This window comes from Doryrhamphus excisus, chromosome 7, assembly GCF_030265055.1.
Source record: "Doryrhamphus excisus isolate RoL2022-K1 chromosome 7, RoL_Dexc_1.0, whole genome shotgun sequence".
NCBI classification, from domain to species: Eukaryota; Metazoa; Chordata; class Actinopteri; order Syngnathiformes; family Syngnathidae; genus Doryrhamphus; species Doryrhamphus excisus.
The window spans coordinates 13728955-13755917 of record NC_080472.1 but is presented as its reverse complement, the minus strand read 5'-3'; the positions used below and the strand labels follow the sequence as shown (position 1 = coordinate 13755917).

Here is a 26963-nt window from a genome sequence, read left to right as displayed (position 1 = left end):
AAATATACATATATCATGAATCATGTTTTTGAGATATTAAACCTTTGAAATGAGAAAATGTTTGCATAACTCTGTTTTATATGAAAAAAATGAAATATGTGTACAGCATTGTAAACATCAGTAGAGACACAAGCCTATCATTTCATATTAGCCAGGCCCTCGTGTTGCTGCATGCTTTGAATTGGAAAAAGTATCACCATCTGGTGGGCATGTGATGTTACAAACGTATGTGTGTTTTTTTTTTTGAGAATCGGAATCGTGTTTCCCTCTCACTTTTTGAAAAGAATCTCACTAAGTCTGGCGTATGGTATATACTACATGAACAAAGTCATCCAAGATAAAGATGAACGGAATGTATGACTTAAATATAAAATATCAATAAATCTATAAAATATAAACAAGAGAAAGTTATGGACTATACAAAAAAGCAGTTGTGCAATATAAAAACATTATGTGGAATCTCTAATATGGATAAAAATGCAGTAACAGTGCCAGTAGTGCGTTATAAATATGATTAATATTACTATTATACACCTCCTCCCCTCATAATGAGGACCAGCAGTCTTCTAGACCTGATGAGGACTATGAATGAATGATGAATGAATAAATGAATGATATGCCTTTATTCGTCCCACAGTGGGGAAATTTGCATGAAGTGGGGGGAGAAGGGGGGGGGGGGGGCAACACGAGGAGAGGGGAGGGGGAAAAACAACAACTCCAAACTAGACTCTTAGATGAAGGAGTACAGTGTGGGACCGTTAAAAATACCTCGGCATACAAATCGGCAGGTAAAAGACATTGTTCACACACATAGACACAAGACCAGCGCCACAAAGGGAAAATAGCCGATACGAGCAGCGGCCAGCCCGGCTACCTGCAGCCACTTACGGCGCAAGCCGTGGTCCGTCATGCCCGCACCGGGGGAATTAGCGACGAAGGCTTTTGGTGGGGGTGGGGTGGGGTGGGGTGGGGTGAAGGGTCTGTTTATCCGAGTACTACTCAAACCAATATTGTTCCTGCATTGGGCTATGATCACTGTAAGGTCTCTCGGAAGCTAGAATAGAAAGTATTCAAATAATATTAATAATTGATATTTTTATAATAGTTATTATGAATAGCATATTTTAGTATACCATATGTTCATGCAAAGCAGACACATTTTCGTATTTTCACCTAATTAACCTATTTTCAACACAGCCAAAGTAAAAAAACAAATCATTCCTAGGAAAAAAAAATCCTGATGTCACAAAATGTCTGCAGCATCTCTTAAGGTTAAATAAGTAAGGTTTTGATCATAATAACATCATCGTTCCCACAACAGCGTTACGTCTTCACTATGGCTACCGGTGACATCATCACGTGTCTTGTACGAATCGTTGTCGTCATCCTTCCGGTAAAAGCACTGTCCACCGGCCCGGGTTGGAGTTTTTTGGGGGGCGGGGGGAAGTCCTTTTAAGTTGCTATTGCCAGAGTCCCGATCGTGTCACATAGACGTGATATCACTGCAGCAACACGCTGTGCACACTTCTGGGCTGGATAGAGAACAGCAAAAAGCGGCCGAGGAAATGCGCGCAGTCATCCGACGACAAGCAGCCCCAGCGGGGAGGAGGAAGAAGATGAGAATACGGACTTGTGGAAAGAATAAGTGCACCTGCACCTTTTAAAAGCTGTGAGTGTGTTGGAGGAACGTCACGGTCCCGCCGAAGATGAGGAGCGCCTTTGAGTGAGTCAAGTTACGTCCGTTCGCAGATGTGCGCTTCTGTCGCAGGTGCCATGCGCGCTTTTAGTCCCCTTTACATCCACATCGCTTAGTTTCTTTCTTGGGAGTATCAGTGGAAGAAGCCAAGCAGGGTAGATGACGTGCCATTTGTGCTCCACCACCAGTGTCCGCATTCCAGGTGCTGTTGCGCACATTGAAATGGAAGTAAACAAGTGGGGATAGTGGCTCTGTGGAGCTGCAAACCCGTGTTTTCATCAGCAAGGACATCGCTCCCGGCATGGCGGGAAATATCCTGATCCATTTAGATCAAATTGAAAGAAAAAAGCCATACTGGAGGGTCAGTTTGAGCTGCCAAGAACAAGTTGTTGAGCAGTCCTTCTGACATTTAATGAGGATTCGCGTGGGAGAAAGCACTTCTCTAACTTATGGAGGACTTGTGCAAAAAAAGGTTAGGATAAATATAGTAGTAGTGGTAGGCGATTGATCCAATACCAATAAATACAATAATTCCAGATACCAATACTTTATACTTCAATTATTTAGTGGTTTTGCTTTTCATTTGTGATGGTGATAATAATCAGACTAAAACACATGACATTACTGTATCAACTTCTTTTTCCAACTATGTCACAATATCAACCAAATATAACAATTATTCCCTTATTTTTTTAGCTAAGAAATGCAAAAAACAGTACTGACAATTGTTGCCCCAAATTGTTGCCCCAAAGACCTGCTGTATCCACAAACCTATTCTCTGAGTTTGTAGCAAATAACAGTATCAAAAACACAAAAGAAACACACAGATATTTCTGAAAATGACTATAAAATATCCAACACAAAAGTGCTGATTCACAGCAGGGTGACCAGATCAGAGTCATTTAAGCTTTGTGCCAGAGGGTTCCAAACTTTCCAGCGAGGGCCGCAAACAGACAATATTGAAGAAGGAAGGGAAAACACATCACACATTGCTTTAGTCACTTTGTCATTCCGTTTTTTTTTACATTGTAAAAATTGTGATTGTGTTAAATGAATATAGATAAGATTTGTCAGAGGATATTTATTTTAGAATTGGCATCTCTAAGCAAATGGTGATGTATCTTGTTGTAAAATAATACATACTGACCTTCAAAGGGTTAAAAATCCACAAATTTTAATTAATATTTGATATGTATATTTTATACTGAAGTTGTTCTAAAAAAACAAGAAATGTTTGGTCCTTAGGACGTTTAGCGCAAGTTGTTTATTTAATTTGACAATATTAAAAATCACAACGAATGGAAATCAGGAAGTTGTTTCGTCACAAAATAAAAATCATTGAATCCGATCCCATCTATCCATCGCTTGGTGTCTTTTCATATGATATTTGTGCAAAAGCTCTGTTGTTTTATGACCCTTTTTTCACCACAGTGGTCATTTTGCTTCATAATTAGCAGCATTTGCTAAAGGGATGTTTCCTCTGTTAAATCATGGTGAGAATCTGGATAAAGGATCGATACGGCAAGTTTTGTTCATTCTCAGAGTCACGATGTACCAGGAAGTAGTGTTCTGGCCTCAGTGGAGGTCTGTATGGCTGCTGTGATTGGCATTAGGTTGTTCTCGAACTCACTCATGCCAGGTGCCACACACAACCAGCTGTCAAATCTTGAAACAAGGAACTCGTTTTGTTGGGTTTTGTGTTGTTTAGTCGTCTTTTTCCTGTATATTATAGGTCAAAATTCACAGCTTTGACATTTCCTTAAGGGTAAAATGTTCTTTGAATGCAGCATTTGTATTTCACGAAGTAAACAAAGTAACAAATGCTCCCAAACAAGTCAGAGCAGTGTCGAACACCGGCTTCGTTGTCCTTGCCTTCTTTCATGATAGAGAAATGTGTGATAATCCCGTGGCATTAACCAGCGTTAATCTCGCTGTGTTTTCCTTCATTACGAACAAATCTGTCACCCCTTTCAAGCTAATTTAAACAGCAGTTTCCAGCCACAACATTAGGAACATCTGCACATCCTGGTGGGATCCAGTAGAAGAGCAAGCCAAACTGAACAACATGTTTATTATTCTGGCTATTTACTGTATAATATATGCAGATAAAATGGCTGACAATTTGGTGAATATTTGTACTTCCGTCAAAGAGAATGGCATAGTTACTCACGGTGCAACATAACAAAAACGCAACACGCATCACATATTGTATATCAACGACGGTGACAACGTGGGTGATAAACAATAGCGAACCGGTAAATGTAACACATAACTTCAGCTGTTATTTACAAGTGCCTGCAAGGCATGCTGGGTAGCCCAGCAGCAACAACAATACAAATATTGGATACGAAGAGTATGTTAATGTCCGTCCTTCTTCACGTGCCTGATGAGCTCCCCAACATATCAGCCAAGCAAAAATGTTGGTAGAGAGAGTATCACAAGCTACCCGGTATGCCTTGCGGCAGGACTATATGGGTGTATTGTTGGCATGGGTATTTTGCGTAGATATTATATGTATGCACACATGGTGTCGTGGGAAGGTTACGTTGTGCATCACTTGTGTGTTGACGTGTTGCGTTGTTTGGATCGCCCTTTTGTACAAGCTACAGACCGCCTCTGACTATTTTCCTGTATGACTCAAGCGTGCCACAATAGCGCTGCAAGTCATGTTGCCGGATACAGCTTTGATGTTAAAGGTCTAAAAAAAAGGATTTGGAAAAAATGCCAATAGGCCAGATGAGGACGTTTGGCGGCTCTGATGTGGCCCGCAGGCTGCAGTCTACCCACCCCTGGTATAAATAGTAACAGTGTGACAGACAGAACTGTCCAGTGGCGTTGCCATTAATGACTGACGTGTCGAGCGGCCAATGACTGCACAAACAAAGGGTCGGTTTCTACACTGGTGTTCTGCTTGCAGTGACTACCATGTGACCCGGCCAATGCCTACATGACCAGTGAGTGACTGAGACTTGTCATGGTATCCCTACAGCCTGGCCAATGACTATATGAACAAAGAGTAGGCCATTGATCGTATAGCGTTTGAACAGTCTAGAAACACTGCAAGAAGGTGGGACCTCCTGTGAGCCACAGGGCAATAGAGCAATGAATGTCGATGGAGGCCTGTCATGATTGCCATTCAGCCTGGCCAATGACTGTACAGTGGTTCAACCATGAGAGATACTGCATGGAGGTATAGTGGTTGATGCACAGTGTTTGATTAAGTTTTTTTTTCCTGTGTATCTGTTTTTGTCTTCGCTGTACAAGACAGTCCTGCGTTGTGCACGTCATGCGCATGGCCTCGGTCAGGTGTTTATGCTTGCCTTCTTTCTAATATAAATGAGCCACATTGCTGCTTGTAGCCATAACATGCGAACACAGGCGAATCTGAGAAATGAGCCCATTACTTTTTTTCCTCAAGTGTGTTTTTGCTGAATAATTGAAGTAAATGGGACAGCAGTTTTTTTTGTGTGTGTCTTATTGTGAGCTCGAACAGCCAGCTGTGAAAGTCGTATTTCCGCTGGGTTTATGTGGTCATAATTAGCACCTCCCATGTGATTCTGTGAGTGTGTGCGTGCGTGTGAATACAATGCGATGAGGGGTGTGCTTGTGTTTACATGACAGCCGACCAAGAGGGGAAGTGACGCAGGAGTCGGTCTTAAAGGGGAATAGCAGACATGCTGCAGAAAATCAAGAGAGACAGGGGACAGGAAGGGTTAGGACAACATAGCGAGATAAAACATACGTAGTTTAGGAACAGTGACGCGCAACTCGACACACATGAACTCAGTCATTGTTCACACTGGTTTTGGCCAATTTGATTATGAAATGTGTTTACCCTCTCGCTCGCTATAAAAGTAGTGACACAAGGTTGTGTTTGTTCAGAGCTTGGCCTGTTCCAATTCTGAGCCAACATCCCCGCTTGCTATTCACGGTGACCTCATCATCTCTCTAGCTAACTCGCCTGCCAAACTGGAGCCCTCTCGAACCTTCTTGGCTGTGAAACTTTCGCAACACATACAACTATTGACATCTCGACAAATGCTTCTCGACATACGAAGAAAGACTCAAAGAAGCAAACATGGAGGTTAGTCAAGTGTGGTAGTCAACTTTCAACACCCAAACACTTTGTGTTTGTGATTCCAGCCATTGACGTTACAGCACTTTTATATTCAGGGACTTTGTAAGGAGGCAGGCCCTAAAACAAAAAGCAAGTCACAGGGCAACGGAAGAATGAATGCAGACTGTGGTTTGTCACATTGCCGCCTAGTCACTGATAGCATGATCAGTAAGTCGGCTGATGCTTTATTTTTGTCCCATGTTCTACTATTATTCAACATTACTTTTGAAATGACTTTTCATTCATGCACACTTGCACGATGTAATAGATGCTGTGTACAGTCAGGACACAAACACTACAGTACTAACATTACAGTCACATTTTAATAGCAACATTATGTTATGTCGTCTATTTGCTGAAGAAAACTCACATCTCCCATGGATATTGTTGACTGATGCCAGACTTTAAGATGTGTAGCAAAGCCAGTTTTTTTTATTATGATTGTTTTTTTTGCCTGTGCTTAGTATGTTATTCTCCCAAAAGTGGAGTGGATCAGCCATGGCAGGTCCAACACGAGTGAAAAAAAAAATCTCCTCCCATTCAGTGTGGAAGTGGTACATTTTTGGCTTACTTTGTTCTTCTTCCCCACTATGTTGGAAATAGTATACTTGAAGTTAGCTTGTTAGCTTGGTACCTTGCTATATGCAAATGCACACACATATACGCAATGTCAGTCTCTTATGTTCCTGCAATGATCCCGTAGCCTGTGCATTGTATAATGTCGTGTAAATAATAATAATATTAGGAGTGTAATGGTAGAAATCTTATTTACAAAGTCAAACAGGTTTTCTATGCTCTAACTACAAAAATATTCAGTTTATTAACTTTGTGGGATAATTCACTTATCACGGCTGGGTCTGAAGGATATTAACCGCGACAAACGAGGGATAACTGTATGATACGCTGAACCCTGAAATATGCCTCTCATAGTTATTACGTCATTTTTAAATTCCATTTTACACATTATGAAACAATTACAGACAGGGAGAATTATCCTTGGAAAATATGCAGTTGCACACTACATCTTGACAAAACATCTTCCTGTTGGAAAATGTTGAATGAATTGACTTGTGAAATAGCGCCCTCTGCTGGATTCGTAGGACAATGGGGGGAAAACATGGCGGCTATTTAAAATCTGAGCAAAAATGATGGGATGGGAGAAACTATAAACTCTAATGTTATTCTTTGTCTTGATAATATCCATGTTCAAGTTGATGCCTGTTTTACGGTATTAAAACTCATTAGTAGCACTTTTGTACACTGGAAACAAATATACTGCGTATAAAAACAGCTGTGATGACGTGCGACTTACATTTCTGATGTGATCCAATTTTGAAGTATAAAGAAATAAATGATCATATTTTGTTTAAAGCCGTCAGCATGACCTGTGGATCATATTGTGTCAGCATGCCTTGTGTGACAGTGAGGTTATTGTGTGTCCAAAGGTAATATTTCTCCACTGCCAACGATGGAATAATGAATCAAGTGTCTAAAAAGGAAATGCTGTAATCATCTACCCCATGTGAGGCAGGAATGTGCACACTGCAACACTGTAAACGTCTAATCATACAGCGTGGTGCTTACTGTATGTGTTTCATACAGGAGCCTCTGTGAATGGGCCTGCGCTTGTCTGCGGGGAGTCGGTTGTTGCCCAGCCTGCAGGATGGAAGGTGACTCGGCAGGGAGAGTCTGGCCTAGCGCCAAGCTGCATAGTATGCAACCGGGCAGCAGAAAGCCGAAATGATACGCTATTGTTTGTGAACTGTAAGGCCAAGAAAACATTCTTATTAAATACCTTGAGACAATTCAATCAAAACCAGTACAAGATTGAAATGACTTCATTCATTCATTTTCTACCGCTTATCCTCACGAGGATAGTGGGGGGTGCTGGAGCCCATCCCAGCTGTCTTTGGGTACACCCTGGACTGGTTACCAGCCAATCACAGGGCACATATAGACAAACAACCATTCATACTCACATTCATAGCTATGGACAATTTGGAGTGGCCAATTAACCTAGCATGTTTTTGGAATGTGGGAGGAAACCGGAGTACCCGGAGAAAACCCACACATGCACGGGAGAACTCCACACAGAGATGGTGGAATTGAACTCGGGTCTCCTAGCTGTGTGGCCTGTGCGCTATCCACTTGTGCAGCCCAACACTACTGCAAACTAGAAAAATTAAAATATTGTTCATTTAATACTTACTGTAACTGATGCTTATTTTTGTTCAGTGTCGTTCATATATGGTTATCAAAGTAACCGAAATGGAAACTGAAAGATAAATTCTTGTGTTTTCAAATGACATTTTATACTGATGTAGTATTTTAGTTGCATGTCTTGACTACAATACCAACAAAATCTTTCCTTTGCAAACTAAATGGGGGCTTTTTGTTAGTTGCTGTCGTAGAATCCGCAGCTTACTTTGCACTGAGCAGGAAGTCACTGTGTCTTAATGTTGTGGGACTAGACACTAAAGTTATTTTGCTGCATACATGAAAATGCCCCCTGTGTGCCTCATATTATATGTCGACAAATGTGATCGACCATGCATGTCGACGTTGGGTTAGGTCAACATTTTCAACATTTGTACTTCCCTTTGTAAATGTTGGCTCTAATTATATGGTTTAGATTGTAATGTCATGAATGTTGACTGTATTTGGACAGGGATGTTAAACGGTTGTGCTGGGGATGCGCTGCGGTTAGAAAGGGGATGGTATCAGAGCAGGGACAGATTGCTTCAGTGCCGTTAAGTAGGCCAAAGGCACAGGGGAGCGTCACATGAACCGGCGCTGCTATGTTCGCTATTCTCCAGTGTCTTGTTCAAGCTGGAGATGGGAAAAGACACAGAGCAAGAGTGGGAGGGAGATCGCCTCGCGTGCGTCATGTTTCCTATGCTGTCTGGTGTCTGTACATGACACTCAAAACCACTTGTCAAAAAGGGGAAGTGTTCCTTTTTCTTGGCTCAGAGACCACACTGACCTTTTTCCTTAAGCACTTTAACTATTTCAGAAGGTCGGTCAGTAAAGCATGGGTTTGGGGGGGGGGTATCCTTGGCCGGAATTCGCCAGAGGGCATGGAAAGTGTAAACTCTTCCTCAGTGTTGGTGGAGTGGCAGGGGGTGGACAGTTACTATGGGGGTCTCCAAAGCGCGGCTCGGGGGCCATTTTTGACCGTTTTTTTTTTCTTTTTTAATTGGCCTTCAGCTACAAATACAATGCATTCCAGCCATGCAAGTTGTGGAGCCCTTTATGTGTTGTGGAATTGTGAGTTTTATAATCATTAGACGAATGGTCAATGACTTATTGCCATTCTGTGCCATTCTATTGCATTCTGCAGAGACGTTTTGGTTGATGGTGACTATGTATTTCAACCAATCTTGCTCAAATTTGACACACATGTACTTGTCAGTCCACCAAAGGTGTGTACCAAATTGTGTGGTGTTTCAGATAAACACCCTAAAGTTATAGTGGGTGTTTTGTGGGCTTGACTTTGACTAAGGAGTTTCATAAATCTGATTCATTCCATTTTGTCCATCCTTTTTTTAGAGCACAGCTAATGGGGTCCCTAAAAAAGATCTAATTTGCGACTTTTTCCACCTCAAAGAAAAATGTTAAAACACTCAGATAAACATAGAATTCAATAGAATGTGTTGTAATGTCCTGGTACTTCAAATAAATAAGTACAGAGTCGCATTTTTAAAAACAGGGGTGTCCATAGTGTTGGCCCGGAGTTCAGGGTGGTTATGTTTCTTATTTTGAAGCCCCTTCTGAGGGGAACAGGTTCCTCCAGGGGACAGCAATGTTTTTGTGCCCCCTGATTTGAAAAACTATTGAGAAACTAGAGGGACTGATCATATCCATCAAAACTGAAACCAGCGAATTGCAATGAAATGGTGAGCAGTGATGCATATAAGTGTATTCAAGAGTCTAATTGCATGCTGGGTGTGCCCCCCCACACTTTTTGAGATGTACTGGTTATCTGGTGATAGTACATACAGTCATGGTGAAACTGTAATTCTAATTTGTAGCCTGTTGCAATAACTTTAGTCAGGATTTTTACACCTACTGACCTCCTGGTGTCCTGTCATACTGTCCATCTCCAAGGCAACAGAACAGATGGTGACAATGTAAGCAAAGAAGAAGGGACACTTGTGAATAAATACGTAATGGGGGCAGAGCGCAACGCCCTTACAAAAGGAGTCTATAATGCCACTACTACCGGATTGGCTCTATTTGCTTTTGGATTTACTTTTGTGTGTTCCGTTTCTGGGTCCTGCCTGGGAGAGTTTCTTTGGCCTGTCATCTGTGTTTGTCCAGTGCGTGGAGAAGGGCGGGTGAGGGATTTGACTTTCTGCACTATGACACCAGTTTCCCCGGTGACCACAACCAAATAGACCAGCTGTACAGGTTCTCCTTCCAGTTTTGACTTCACACGCCTCTTCCACACATTGATGAGCCACGCCACAGCTCCCTTCTTCTACGCCATGTTACCTACGTCAGAGTGACTGGCCTAGATTTTTTGAAAATGGACCCAGAACACTTACTGTTAATAGCCTTGCCTCTGCTTCCCTCAGATGGAAGAGCACGTTGTGATGTTCCCAGAAAAAAAAACTCAATGCTTCTTCCTGGACAATGGCGTGCAAAATACATATTCACGTATTTCTTGTAATACTCAGTACCAAAAACAGGATCTTTTTATGTGATTTGAATCTCTTCCTTAGGGGTGTCCAAAGTGCAGCTATGGGCCGTTTTTAGCTAGCAGATCATTTTTCTTGACCCCCATCATATTGTACAAATTATTATATATACGATTATTACTGTAATTTACGGTGTATGAGTTGCTACTTTTTCTCGCTGTCTGAACCCTGTGGCTTATGCAGTGATATGACCGGCTAAAAAGACCTATAATTCCCATGATGCTCAGAGTGCAGCATCAGGAAGTCATGCACGGGCAAGTGAAGTGGACGCTAATATCATGTTTTGTAGTGTTATGCCGAGATTGGTTTTTGATCTGACAAATATTAAGTAGGTTTGATCAAGTGTAAGTTACTACAGCTGTTTGGACCATGGAAGGTGTCGAACTCTGATAGAAAAAAGTGTCTCATGTCTCAATATTGGAGCCAATGAGTGACGCTGGGAACATCAAGTGTAGGTAGGATTGCAAGGTTTATTGTGTGTCATTCTTTATAGCGAAAAAATTGCTATAAAAAATGGGTTTTGAAAGGCTGCGTGATGACAAGGACAGATTAAGCTAATGGCTAATTTGCCTCCAGTTGAAAGTGACTTCAATAGTGACAACAAAAGAGAGAGAGACTGAAAAACTGTGTGACGAAGGAATTATCAGGCTGATCAATTCTGACACTAAAGAAGACGACTTTAGTGGTTTTAGTCCCCAGGAGGAGGATGAAGACGCTGATGAAGAACTTTTCTGGTAGACTACTATTTTATACATCGGTGCCCTCTGTAGTCTGGAAATTCTGATCCGTTACCTCTAACACCAAGCTAATATGTTAATGTTGCTGAGTGCTGAGGATTTATGTAATCAGTAAGTGTAAGTGCGTAAATAAGTGTGTTTACTACTACCACATTCTGCTCCTCCTTTGCAGTCTGGAGGGCTTCTAAAGAGAAGAGCTCAGTCACTGCAGCTGCTCGTCTCACACACATTTATGCAAATCCACCCCGGTCTTTCCTGTGTAAAAACACGTCACTAATGTGCCAAAATCTCCCCTGCAGCAGCGTTTATGTATTTCCTGATTTCTCCCTTCATAAATATAAAATGAGATGAATGAAGACATGCTCAGTGTGTGGCATGCCTCCTTGCCATGGCTCTAATTGAAGTGAGCAGCAGCTTGGCCTTCTCCTGCTGTGGCCTGCCTAATGCCATTAGAAGGAATCTGACGGCCATGACGGTGTGTGTGTGTGGTTGTGTGTGTTGATCCGCCACACATCCACCTCACTATTTAATCAAACACTAATCCCCATTCATAGCACCAACAACAGCATTGAACGTTATCATACACACACACACGTGCCTCATACACTCGGCGTAGGCTGGTCTTACATACAAGGCATCATTATGTCGTGAACCATAATGGCCCGTGTTTAATCCAAATGAATACAGTGGAACCTGCTTAACTTGACGTCAGTCAGTCTAAGGGGCACTTGGACACACATAAGCGGTTGACGATTTATCGACTTGGATTCTAGCGAGCACATTTAGTGATAAGAAGAACACAGTGGACAAGACTGGTTGTCTTGGGACACATCAACATAAGTGGGACACTGACTTTAGCAAGTTACACTGTAATGAACGAAGATGTATTTAAGCTCAACCAGTGTTAACGCTATCAGCAAATGCATTCGCATGAGCTCAGAATCTAATAAAACCTGAACGTTTTGGTTTCCCAAGCCTGGGGCAGCTTTAAGCACACACACACACACACACACACACAAAACGCGCACACACACAAAGCTGACAACGCAAGCATTATGTAACCAATAGCCATGAGTTGCCGTGGGAACAGGGAAGAAGCAAGGCGGTGGGAGGTGGAGGCACAGAGACCAGACGACAAGAAAATCAGAGAAAGGATGAGAAGAATTGTAATGAATAAAAAAACATTCTAGAATAGTCCATGTATATGTATTTATACTATATCATTTTAATTATCAAAAAAATACAATTTCATACAGTATATGCCTTTCACTATGCATTTATTTTGAGGTTATAGTATGTATTATATGATAGAATGATATTAAAATAATATGACTATAAACCAAATAGAAAATTGATATAATGTATATGAAGTCAAATGTATAATAAGGAATATATTTTAAATATATAAGTGCAGTGCAATAATGTGATTAGGGCATTAGTGTATTTTGCAGTAATTGGTATAGAAATGCTTGCATTTTTTATTTAACATCTAAAAAGTACAAAAAGTAGGAGTGAATGTGACTATAATTTAGGGTTGTAACTAATGATTATTTTAATAACCGATAAATTGGTTGATTATTTTTTTCGATTAATTGGATTACAAAAACATTAAAAATTTCTGCCTCTTGATTTGGAAATATAATATTTGAACAGCTGGAGCAAATAAGTGCACAAACATCAGGTTGCCACTTATGTTATGTTATATTATGTTAACATGATATTAAATGTTTGTCAAATAGCTTGAGTACAACATTAAATGCACAGAAAAATTCAATTATGATCATTTTCCTAGTCGATTCATCCAAAGTTGCAATTACTGGAGTCATCAGTTAGGCCATAGATGGACCAAATGAAAATAAAGATAGTGGTTGGGTCCGCGACAAAGAGGTAAAAATGCCCAACAACGTCAAAATTGAATATCTTGTTTTGACAAAAACACAAAAATAATAGGTCTGCTTTCACGGATGACGAAGGAAATAAAAAAAAAAATCCACATTTGAGAGGCTGAAATCAAAGGATATTTACACATTTAAATAAAAAAAAAACATGAATGAATCACCAAAATAGTTGTTGATTAATTGGGTAGTCGATTAATTGTTGCAGCTCTACAATAATTCATTAATTCTGTATTGTGTTGTGGTATTTACTGTCAAGAGAAATTATGCCTAAAGCTATGGCCGCTGCATATAAACTTTGTATAGTCTGAATTGAATGTAAATTCATGAAGACCAGAATAAAAGCTAGCTTGAAAGCTAATTCTAATTGAGCTGTGTGATCTGCTTACTCAGCAAAGCCCTAATAAGCCTCAGATACACACTAAACTCATGAATGCCTCCTGTGGAACACCTTCACCTCAAGTCGAAATGAAATATGAATATGCAGCAGTCGTAGGGGAAAGGCATTCAAAATGAGTGGGATGGGCCACTTTATCAATGTTATGTCATCATGTCCTGAAGTCCAGAAACTGTATAGGATTCGTTATACTTTTCACTGCATGTATTTCACAGGAACACAGGAGTATCTTAGGGGCCATCCATAATTTTCAATAATTTTCACACTGTGGCAATGGCACTTCTGTACTGTGACAAGCATTTATCAACAATGGCTTTTGCAGCAGCGCCCGGGAACAGTATGCTGAGACCAGCAGTTAGCATGTTGCATGTTGTAAACCAGGGGTGCTCACACTTTTTCAGCATGCGAGCTACTTTTAAAATGACCGAGTCAAAATGATCTACCCACTACAAAAATGCAAAACATCTATTTATTTTCAAATGTATTGAGGATTATTTGTACGTACAATGTATGTTGATGTACCTTACATAACCAAATGAGCCAATATTGCAAAACACACATAATTAACTATTAACATTTTTTGTAATTACCTGAGTTTACTTTGATGACTTGCACTGAATTGAACCAGCCAGGGATGCATAGTCCGGACAGTAGCTGCTGATAGCCAGCCTCAAGCACACTTCCAAATGTTTATCAGTCATGGATAATATCCGTATCATAATATCCGTATAATATTCCATATCCGTATGGAAGTGATATGTTTTTTGCCTTTTTACTTGGTCCAGTTTTTGCCTTTTTACTTGGTCCAGCTCCTTCACTCATTTTAGTGACCATAAACTTTAGCGAGGGCTTAAAATCTCGCAATTCGCCGACTAGCTTAGCACTTTGCATCGTTGTTTACGCATGAGCGGTGACCTAAAGGTCAAAATTCAGTTGTCATCTGACTGGTTGTCCTGTATGTCAATCAAGTAACGGGGATGGATGATAGGCTGACATCGTAAGTTCTGCTGCACTTAGAGACGTTGTTTGATTTGATTGGTCGCCCGAAGGGCAACATTCAGTTGTCATCTGAATGGCTGCCCTGTATATCAATCAAGTGACGGCATTGATGCTAGGATGATATTTTTTTAATGTCACGCCGCGATCGACCAGCGATCGACCAGTACCACCTCCGCGATCGACTGGTAGATTGCGATCGACTTAATGAGCACCCCTGTTGTAAACGCTCCATAGAGTCATACTCATACATGTTACAGCCACAACTTTTGCACATGTTGCACTGCACATGATAAAGCAGTATCTAAAGTACAAAATATACACAAAACTTCACGCTCTGTCTCCTTTCTGCTCCATTCTCCTTGCGCTGTGAGGCATTCAGGTGCACTCTGAATTTTTATTCACGTACCCCGGCTGACATAACATTACTCGCATGTTTACTTGATTTAATGACCACAAGGTCTACATAGTACACATCATGAGCGTGGATGTCCAATTCTGCACTTAATGATGTCCGCCTTGAAACTGACCGTCCCCACGACGTACAGTTTTTTCAATACCTCTCGGCTTTTGTTGCATTTCTTACGCAATGAAGTTGGTGGCCACATAGGTGGCCATTTTTAGCACCATTTTCTGACACTATATCGAAACACACCAATATTCATTCATTTTCTACCGCTTATCCTCACGAGGGTCGCAGGGGGTGCTGGAGCCTATCCCAGCTGTCTTTGGGCGAGAGGCGGGGTACACCCTGGACTGGTGGCCAGCCAATCACAGGGCACATATAGACAAACAACCATTCACACTCACATTCATACCTATGGACAATTTGGAGTGGCCAATTAACCTAGCATGTTTTTGGAATGTGGGAGGAAACCGGAGTCTGTGGAGAAAACCCACGCATGCACAGGGAGAACATGCAAACTCCACACAAAGATGGCCGAGGGTGGAATTGAACTCTAGCTGTGAGGCCTGCACACTGACCACAACCAGGGCCGTGCAGCCCTCACCAATATGCTGGACCTTAAAGTCATGGTTATGTTTGGCTTTCGCGTCTCCTCTGACCTTTATCTCAAGCGTAGGATCCTAAATTCTTTGGAACTAATTAAATTTAGTCGAACCATTTTGCTGTATTTCTAGCAGCAGGGAGGAAGGAAGACAGATTGAATAACAGTGGTGAAATTAAGAACTATGCGTCCTGCATGCAAATGCACTGTTGCTGCTGCTGTGTGTTTGTGGCTGCCAATTGTGTTGCCGGACAAGATCAGACATAAGCTTTTGACTGCTGTACAACATGACAGTATAGCAACCAGTTTACAAAAAGACTGCGGTTATGGTTAATTGAACCGGAATTGCATGACAAGACACAATCGCTCTTGTGTAAGAAGTCAAGAGTGCTTCACATTGCTTCCCTTGGGCTAGGCAGAGCAGTCAATTGCAAAACTGAATGAATGTATTTGCTTTGCATGGAACATAATATTTGTCAAATAGGCTTTCTGGGTGTCATATACTGCATACAGCCTGTGAATATTGTCATTCAGCCAGCTCATTGTATTCTCAAGGAATTGATGTGATTGCAACTTGAACATATAGAAAACAAACAAGCCTTTTCATGCACTAGATCCCTGCTTTAATTTGTAAATAATTCCTTTTTTCCGGTAACTTAAATAGAAAGTGGTTTGATGGTCCCATCCACAGGGGAAAAGGATCCAGCAGAGGTTGCCATCTGACGAGTCAATTCACTTAACATTTTCCAGCAGGAAGATCCTTTGATAAGAAATGATGTGGTAACTTTATTTTCATATCATTGTTTTATCACTTTATTGATAATGTGTAGTGCATGAGAAAGTGGAAAGCATAACAAGCAGCACCAGATGCCAAATCATGCCCAAACCTCAAAAACAGGCACAACACGTTTTACTCACAGCCAACGATTGCCATATAAACTCGTTCTGGTTTGCAAATACAAATCATCATTCACAAAGTAATGCATTTTGCTTCGCAAATAAGAAGCGTACCTATACTGACAAAACATCCTGCTTGAGAAATCTGAATCAAGTGCACAAAAAGTATAGAAAAATATCCTTCAATTCTACAACTATAGAAAAGTGTCACAATCTGTGTCATGTGACTTTTATCACTATTCTAAACCATTAATTGACTCTATTTAATTGTACATTGGTATGAATGTGAATGGTTGTCTAGTATATGGCGACCAGTCAAAGGTGTACCCCGCCTCTCTGCCCCTCTGCCCCTCTGCCAAAGTCATCTGGGATAGGCTCCAGCATACCTCTATCCCCTAATGAGGATTATGCAGCATAGAAAATGGATGGATGGACATCATATCCTTGCATTAGTGACACTTGCAACCACGCCCCCAAATATGCACACACCTTCAGTTCATTACCTATGATATGTGATCATTAAAAGCAATAAAATCAGCCTTCGGCAGCCTTAAATGGAATCAACAGCGCCACCTGTTGTGGTGGCATGCAATAGATTTGTAAAAAGTTCACCGCATAAGCTGCATGACTCGCTTAAAATTCCACTATTATGCTAAACTCTTCTTTCTCTTCCTTTTTAGTTTAGCAACAAAAAAGCCTGAGTCAGCAAACAGTCATGTAGAGATAAAAGAACATTTTTGAACAAGCGCCAGAGTTCATAAGTTGTGTTACGTCTCGTAAGTGTCGTAAAGCGTGCAGCCGACCAGAGTGGGTGTTAGGTTACCGAATCAACCCTGAGGGTTTCATGGAGGAGGAATAGTCTCACACACACATAGAGACACACACAAACACATGGTACACAACCCACGTGCCTGAGATTGTTCACATCCGACAAAACAACTCCCTTCATGTGATTTATGGGAAAATCGGACCACTGTTGAGATGAGAGCATAAGCGGAGAACAGTACTAGTTTATTCTTTTATCTGTATACATAGAGTAGAAATACCTGGACATATGTAATATAATCCTGACTTATTAGATATTATCAGGTATGATTCATGAAGCCAAAGTATCTATCTTACCCAAATCCTGCAGCGCTGTGATTCCAGATGGCGATCCTGATCACTAGTAAAAATTTACTGGAATCTAACTTGGCCCTTAGTCAATGTCTGCAAAAACATTTGAATCAAAACACATTATTTTACTGTGCGGCTTTGAAGAGGAGTTGTTATGCACTTTATCAATTTTTTTTTACATATAAAGTACACTGAAATCTGCCTAGTCCTGCATAATAGGTGCCATATATCACATACAAAAACATAACATTTTTCAAGATAAGATGCTAAGATATCGTGTTTATTGAATTTAACCAAAACTTTACAGCAAGAAAATAGGGGACTGAAATGTGTGTCATACACCAAGTGTGCACAGGGTACCGGAGAGAGTTGGGGCGATGCCAGGAAACGTTCTTTGGCCAAAGTGTGTGGTTGTTGTTTGGAGGCATTCAAGAACACGGTGTACATGCCATTCATTACATCGTCAGAGCCAGCCACTTGAGTTGCTTGTCAAAATAATGAGCGCTGTCATCACTAGATTATACCATTTAAGACAATGGGGATGCACTATGTGACATCTCCCGGCAGCTGGATATTAGACAATTGCTCCATAGCCGCTCGATCAGTCACATGTCCTTCAGGCAATGTACGTTCTCTCCTGGTTATGGTCTTTACCTTGTCAAGCTGAGCGGATAAATGTGTCACGGGCCAGGGGCAACAGGACTGACAGCACTGCTGTACGTCCAGGCTTGTGAACGTTCCCTGCCGCCGGACCAGCTTCCTGCTTTGTTGTGTACTGTATGTGTCAATACCGTTCATGCTTTTTTCGATGAGTGACGGGGAAACATGCTAACATGCTAATGTTAAAATGGGAACAACTAGCATGATGGTGTTTACCTTGGAAAATGATAAAAATGTTACCATAATTATGTTAACATGCTAATATTAGCATGCTAACACCTAGCATGATAATGTTCATCTACCAATCTACCAATCAAAATAGCAAAAATGCTACTGCGCTAATATTAACATACTAGTATGATACCGCTAAGTGTTCATATAAATGTGTCTACCCATGAAAATAGCAAAAAATGTCACTATGCTAATATTAGTATGTTAACACCGAATATACTTCCAAGTGCTTACCTTGGAAACTGCTAAAATGTTACTATAATTGTTATAATGCTAATGTTTGCATGCTAACACTCATGTATGTGTCTACCAATGAAAATAGCAAAAAAAATTCTACTGCGCTAATATTGGCATGCTATGAATGCTAACATGCTGACACCTAGCATGATGTATCAGGAAGGCTAAATGTCCCAAACAAGTGCTCTGACTAATTTTTTGGTGAAGTTATATGCACAAATGCCTTTGTTAAATAATCCTTTATAAAAGATTTAATTAATTCAGGTAGCATTTATGTAATTAAATGACCTCACTGAGCAGACGTCTCAAAATATTTGACCTATCCTGTGATAAGTAGGAACGTAGTAAATCAATAGATATGTTTTTATCATTAGTTTATGTACAATACATGATGTGCATGTTGAGTTCATCCAGAATATATTTCAGTAAGGAGGAGCGGATGGCACAGCTGGCCTTTAGAACGTGATACATTACTTCCCACTATGAAATCCATTGACTGCCTCCCTTCTCGTGTGCTGTTGATTTACAGCAAGTCAAGATTACACTTTGATGACGTGCAGCTTTCAAACTGTGGAACATTTTGCAATAAATCAAATTCCGTTGTTCCAATATGTTTACAACTTACTGTTTGGAAGAGTACTACAAAATAGTGTATTAAATTAGTAAATTCAAAATATTGTTCAGGATCCTTTTTTGTGTTCAACAAGAAAGTGTTAGCCAGGCCAGCCTAATCAAACCAAAGTGTTGGTTTGATTCCTTTTTTTTATGTTTACAAGCTAGCAAAGGCTTTCAATACACTCATATAAAGTATATAGCGTCATGTAAGTGGCAACTTTATTACTCTGCTGGACACTGCACACTGTCTGATTAGTAGTGGCTGTGTAATGCTGCTGGGAAGTAGGTAATGATGTCCTATTTTTTTCTAATTACTTTTTGTGTAAGCTATTTGTCAAATTTGTCACAACATGCACCGCCACTAGGAATAGGTGATATGGCTTATATACAATAATGATATATATCACAATATATTGTTGCATATAAATGATAATAGATGGGCTGCACGGTGAAGAGTGGTTATACGCAGGCCTCGCAGCTAGGGGACCCAAGTTCAATTCCACCCTCGGCCATCTCTGTGTGGAGTTTGCATGTTCTCCCCGTGCATGCGTGGGTTTTCTCCGGGTACTCCGGTTTCCTCCCACATTCCAAAAACATGCTAGGTTAATTGGCCACTCCAAATTGTCCATAGGTATGAATGTGAGTGTGAATGGTTGTTTGTCTATATGTGCCCTGGGATTGGCTTCCATCTTGTATTACTAACCTCGACGGTGTTGTCTGTGCTATTATTGCTACATGGTGTTACTGTTATTAAATCTCAAAGTTTGACCCCCGGCAGTCATGTTGACTTGAATATTCTCACAAATGCACCCAACAGATCAGGAAGATAATATAACAGATAAGGAACTGACACGCACGTGTTTGTAAAATTTGAGCAACATTGCGTGAGAAACATGTCCATCAAGCAAAATGTTTTTCTAACGGCAAACTAATTTTTTCACATGACAGTGTGAATTTATTTCAACTAACTTGAACCACTCCACACCAAAACATGCACCCCTACGGTGCATGCTTGTCCTATTATATTTCAGTTTTAAAGTCAAAAGTTTGACCGATTGACCTGGAATTTCTTGCACAGCTATGTTGTTCTTTTGAAAGGACGTTGAATGGGTATACTGTAATTTGTGTTTGATGATGTTGAATGGTGTTTATGTAACTGTCTCTCTCCTCCCTTGTTCCCTACAGGACTGCGAGGCGAGCTGTTGATAACCAAGGGCGGTCAGTAAAGAGATGCTGTCCATCTCTCAGGGACTTCTTATGTAACCATGTTTTCTCTCTCACTCTCTCTCTCTCTCTCTCTCTCTCTCTACAGACACCGCTGGAGGTTAGTGCACAGCCGTCAATGTGTGCGGGGCTCAAATTAGCAGGCAGCACTGGAATGACGCACTCCTGGAACGAAGGTCTGAACGTGGGTGTTTGTGTACTTGTGTGTAAGAATCCTTCACTTGATTTGCCGAATCCGTAATTCCAACACCAAGCGACGATGCATAATCAATTTTATTTGTGCACCCGTGCTGGCTGTGGTTAAGGCTTCTTTGTGTGTCTACACCCTACACTCAATTGTTTATGTGGCTGCGGAACGAGAAAAATGTGTGTGTGTGGGCGGGTTAGCATGATTCTACCTGTTGTAAAGGGTGTGCGTTTTTGTGACCACTCCTTCTCACAATGAACTTTGGCTCTTCATTTGGACTTTATGTTTGCTTGCAGGCACAATGGCAGCACATGGAGGGAGATGTATAAATTATGTAGTATGTTAGTAATATTGCAGGGCAGCACACTGAAAATCACACTATACATTTTTTGTCTTCCTTAAGATTCCAGACAAATCATGTTGTTAAATGCAAACTACCGTAAATTTCGGTGTATAACCCGCACATGTCCACGTCCGTGAGGACAGGAGACAGGACAGGAACTCATCATAAGCTAGGAAAAAATGCTGACAATGATATACCAGACTGACTCACGGTGTACTCTTACCCAGAACACTAAACTCATCACACAGCACTTAACACTTAAATATACAAACATATACCAATACATATACCAATACAATTTGGATTGGATGCATATGAAATACAACAGAATATATTAGTATCACAGAAACGTTAGTTGTTTGCAGCTATTTTTTGCAAAAATACAGTTTTTGTATGGTTTTTATGAAAATTACTGCCAAAAATATGTATCGATTTAACTTTGTTTTCTTCATGTAAAATTACCAAATTATTGGGTGTCTGGAATGAGTGAATTGGATTTACATTATTTCATACGGGGAAAAAAACATTCATTTTTTTGGACTTTTTTTCAGACCATTTGAAACAGAATAATAACCAAAACCGAGCTCCCACTATATAAGATTTGAGCTGTGGGGTGAAGCTTGGGAACACAAGACCGTGGTTGAAGATGGCAACGACAATGCAGAATATCGTAGGATTATTTGTGATGCACAATGATGAATCATTGTGTGTGTGTGTGTGTGTGTGTGTGTGTGTGTGTGAATTCCATTGGCTTCTTGTTGTTCACCCACATCTGTCACCCATTGAAAGAGGGTTATGCCTGTTGCCTCCTTTAAAAGCACCTTTAATGGTATTGCATAAAATGATGAGTCACAGTGCGTCAACCTCACACACACACACACACACATACACTCATATAACAGTAAATGTACCATTCCAATTTAATTATGTTGAAAATATGATAGGATCCTTGAGATTTATTCATTTTTTTCATCTGTTCCCCAGCTTCTGTCATGTGAGTGTGTGACATTTTAATGCGTCAATAATTAACATTTATTGTTCTTGAGTCATGCGCTTCATGTCAAAATAAACACACACACTGAAGGAACAGGAAACAACTATCATGAGCCAAGAATGAACAAACAGTTCAGACTAACTCTGAAGAGATCCTGTGGACATTTTGTACCGTGTTGGTATCAGTGACATTTTTGCCTGAGGATATTCATTTTTCAAACATTTGGCTGAAAGCCACAATGGCAAAAGAAATGTCCCATTGAAAATACAAAATGCTAAAATGCTTTTAAAAAAAAACACAGTACCATCTGGTGGATATGCCCATTATACAAAAATTAGGTTTAAAAAAGTCCATTATAAATCTTTATTTCCCATGGTAACATGTCTTTATTGGTGGACAAGCCTGGATGCCACCCATGATAAATGACAACAACTGATTTAGTGCGTGCCTGCTATTACTCTGTTTGCCGTTCCAAGAATCCTGACCTTTATGAATAGTTGGGCGCTCACTGTGTGGTTCACCTTTGCCCTCCACTTCCTCGTGACAAAAAAAAGACTGAAACACAAACATGGCGTCAGCAAGTCTTTTTTTAGCAGGATGAGAGGCAAGGGGTCACACGTGTGCGGTGTTCTTTTTTTAAATGCCGTTCTAACCCCGCTATGTGTGACCATAGATCATGATCTCTATTGGGAAACATAGCCCTCTTTCTTTCCAGCGAAGTGCTTCTCTGAGGAGCTTCATTTGCTTACACCTGTGACCCAGTTAGTGCCACTACACTCTGGAGACTGTGATTGGTTAAAGAGGCAGCCCACTAATGATATGCCAACGGTGTATCATTTATGAGTGGAGTCATTTGAATTTTTACACTGATGTAATGCTGAGTCAGGACACCAGACTCGAATTGCTCGAATTGTGACTGCAGAGACGACACGGTGGCCAGTCTCCATGTCTCTATTGGTCAGTCTACACGTGGTTCATAATACAAGCAGGACCAATGATTGGTTGGTTGCGTCACTCACTCTGGATTAGAGTAGTGATTGGTCACTCATTTTTATTGTTGTCATTTGTCAGGAAAACTGTTAAGATTGGTCCGTACTCATGCCAATCATTACACATGGCATTCGTGATTGGCCGGTTGTGATTGCTCTGTTTCTTTGTTTATTCTTCATTGGTGAGTCTACATGTTGGTCATACAACAACGAGGACCCTATGATGTCCGTTTTAGTGGAATTATGACAGATGGGATGGGTCAGTTGCTTCACTCACTCCTCATTGGTCAGTCTACTTGTCAATCGTTACAGAGCACAGCAGGATCCTCAGTACCAGTTTACGTCGCACCGAGGAACTAATGTATACATGTTGTTTACAAAGTTTTATTATTTGTTTACTTTTTTTATTTGAAAGAAGATGCTAGGTGGGTCATTAGTTGTTTTTTCCGAAAAGATGTATCTGTATAAGGTGCAGTATAAGAGCAAATACGCACTGAAACACTAGTATGAACTCATGTACTGAAGAACTCTCCCTGGATGATTGTTCCTGTCTTTGACCTTTGGTTTCTGAGCGTGGACGTGGTCAAAGAAAGCAAATGATCGTGTCATATTGCTTTGGGCTATAGAAAGAAGTTGGCAGGGCCGGTGGGACTGACCCCTCTCTTTGCCTCTGGCGTCACCATGGAGACGCTGGCTCTTTTTATAGAGTTCCTCTCATTCTCTTGGTTGTTTACCATTCAGTGCACTGAAGGCTAAGTGCAATTGTGGAGTAGTTGACTGCGGCGTTGAGAAGATGCTTTGGGTGTGATGTCCTGCAGGTTTGAGCAAGGCACTACACATTACACAAGTGTGGGTTTGTAACAAAATCCTATTGATGTTTTAACACCTTTTTCCCCCTGAATCAGTCTCCTGGCCTTGCTGGGATCCCTGCCAGCCGCCTGTGGTAGTAGAGCAATTGGCATCACACACACACATGCATGTGCACACTTGGATGCCTTTGGCTGTGTGTGTGTGTGTGTGTGTGTGTGTGTGTGAGACATATTTTTTCTTCATTTACACCTTTCCAAACATCAAGGGAGGCACTCACCTATCATTTCACAAACAAGACACGCTTGCAGAAAACAGTATAAAGGGGAGACATGTTGCTGCATGCTTTGAATGGGAAAGGGTAGCACCATGTGGCGGACAATTGACTTTTCAAATAATTGAAAGTCAATTATTCAAATAATTATTCAAATAATTGAAAGTCAATTGTCCAAATTGAAAACCATGAATTCATTCATTCTACCGCTTAACCTCAGGAGGGTCGCGGGGGTGCTGGAGCCTATCCCAGTTGTCTTCGGGCGAGAGGCGGGGTACACCCTGGACTGGTGGCCAGCCAATCACAGGGCACATATAGACAAACAACCATTCACACTCACATTCATACCTATGGACAATTTGGAGTGGCCAATTAACCTAGCATGTTTTTGGAATGTGGGAGGACACCGGAGTACCCGGAGAAAACCCACACTTGTTTGGGGAGAACATGCAAACTCCACACAGAGATGGCCAAGGGTGGAATTGAACTCGGGTGTCCTAGCTGTGAGGCTTGCATGCTAACCACTCGGACGCCATGCAGCTCATTAGTTTCTGTTAAGCTAAATGTGGTTTTCAATGACCCAATATATGTCATAAGAAACCAGTGTGTTGAATTTTGTTAGCTTTACCATTTTAGGCTAATTCAAGGGTAGAGATGATTGTTCTGAAATGTTTTCAAAATGAATATCCGCTGGCTAATTGTACCTAGAATTAATCATATGCCCATTGTTTGTTTTTTAATGGCCTGGGGCACATGGTAGAAATAATATTAAACAAAAAACTGCAAAAAAATAGGACAGACCCTCAATCTAAAGAGATAAAGCTGAAATGTTGATACCAATAAATAAATAAGACTAACAAAGTGGCCTCTGGCGTTGTCTTAAGCTACCTATAACCTACCTACAGTGTAACTTCCTCTTACACATTCAAAATAAACAGACATACCTCCAGTGGGTGACAAAGCCCATCGATCATCGACTCGTCTGTGGGTGTGCGTTTCCTCCTCTTTACTCACATTTTTTGGCTTGCTTCATGAGAGACACACCTACTTTGTTTTGTAGGACAGGACACACACACAGAGTGAGAGAGAGTGAGAGAGAGTGAGAGAGAGCAGTGTGTAACTGTCAGTGTCAGGCTATGCTCAGAGTCCGGAACTTCAGTCCCATTTAGATGATGAAGAAAAAGTGAAGATGGACACATAAATGGATGGAGAATTTTGGATTTGTGAAGAAAAAGTGTGTGCTGCTAATAAAAAGGAGAGGATACACACTTACCTTGTAAGTAAAATGTACTTATTTTTAAGTGTAATCTGGTGTTTTTTGCTTGACTTTTTTAATCATACAAGTGTTTGCATGGTATTATGTGGTACGCACCTGAGGTTTCCCCGCACATTCCTATCAGGAAGTTAACAGGAGCCGCCTTCTTCTTATCCAAACTTCCTGCCATAAACAGTTCCATGTTTTAGAAATGGAGGTATATAGACAAAACACACACACACAGGTAGACATGTTGTGCATGTGGGGGGGAATTTGGCGTGTAATAGTCATAGTCTACAGCAGTCCACCACAAAAGTTTTGGGGGAGGCACCTTCATAGGAAGTGATTATGAAGTCGGCCGCTTCTGAGTGGTATTTCTGTCCCATTCATCCAGAAAGTGGATTTGTGAGGTCAGAGTGAGTGACTGCTTCTGCTCAAAACTCATGTTTAATGAGATTCTTCCACAGCAAACTCATCCTTCAGCCATGCTTCGGCGAAAGTCATGCTCGGCCACTCCAGTTAATTGTTTTTGAAAGCATTGTTCAAAAATGTTAATTGAGTGTGTTTAGCTGAATCGCCATGAAATTTGGTATGTGCATTCAGGAAACTGACAAGCACATTTGTGTAAAATTTGGGCAAGATTTCTTAAAAAGCATCAAGCGCAACCTTTACATGGACAAGTTAGTTAGTTAGCAACCATTCGTGTTACAGATATACATTTACAAGTCATTTTTTTCCACGACTGTACAGTCTCTGTAAATGAAGTGAGTCACTTTGAAGCAGAATGCCAAACGTCTTAGTAACGTGAAGCATGTTATTGAATAAGTCAATCACACAGGGGCTTTTTTGTGCATTGGGTGTAAGATGATTAGATTGAAACTTGGACCAAACCACTGGTATTGTCTGTCTAAGAACTTGCCAAAAGGGAATTTCCACTGGCATTGAATGCAGCGCCTGGTGGATATCTGATGAGTTCATCACATAGATAGATAGATAGATAGATAGATAGATAGATAGATAGATAGATAGATAGATAGATAGATAGATAGATAGATAGATAGATAGATAGATAGATAGATAGATAGATAGATAGATAGATAGATAGATAGATAGATAGATAGATAGATAGATAGACTCCCTTTATTGTCATTGCACAAAAACACAGTAGTGAAATCCATCCCATTCCTTCTTCTCGCTCATACCTGACCATTCATGGGTGTTGACGTGAGCCTGCCTTTACATCATTTCCTGTCAGTGTGCACGGGCAGCAAGCTGGAGCCACCTTACAGCACTTTTGTTTGAGTTGGAAGCTGGCGGAGAGTGTGGATGTTAACGTGCTGTGGGAGAGGGAATCATACTCTCTAGCCCTGGAGAGGCACTTGCAGACCTTTGCCAAGGAGGAAAAGATTATGGTCTGCCTATCAACACAAACTATGAAAGCAAGGCCAAGTCTCAAGAGGGAGTTATGAAATAAGCGCTATTCACACCAAAAGATACTTCAATAAATACCTGGAACAAATGTAAACACATATCTGTAGATATGCAGCTCAACTGTTGTAGCTGTGGACACTTCATTTTGAAGTCAACAA

General features: G+C 40.8%; 1 long non-coding RNA gene across 3 annotated transcripts in view; it reads left to right on the top strand.

Moving 5' to 3' along the window:
- The first annotated feature begins 1404 nt into the window (after positions 1-1404).
- Positions 1405-26963, top strand: part of LOC131132815 (uncharacterized) — a 38596-nt gene continuing 13037 nt past the window's right edge. The window contains exons 1-3 of one of the 3 annotated variants that reach the window (XR_009130440.1): positions 1405-1723; positions 20487-20519; positions 20614-20701. This is a non-coding gene — a long non-coding RNA (uncharacterized LOC131132815). Of the gene's footprint in view, positions 7578-20486; positions 25396-26963 lie in introns of all 3 variants that reach the window. The other 2 variants (XR_009130438.1, XR_009130439.1) reach the window with 2 other exon arrangements.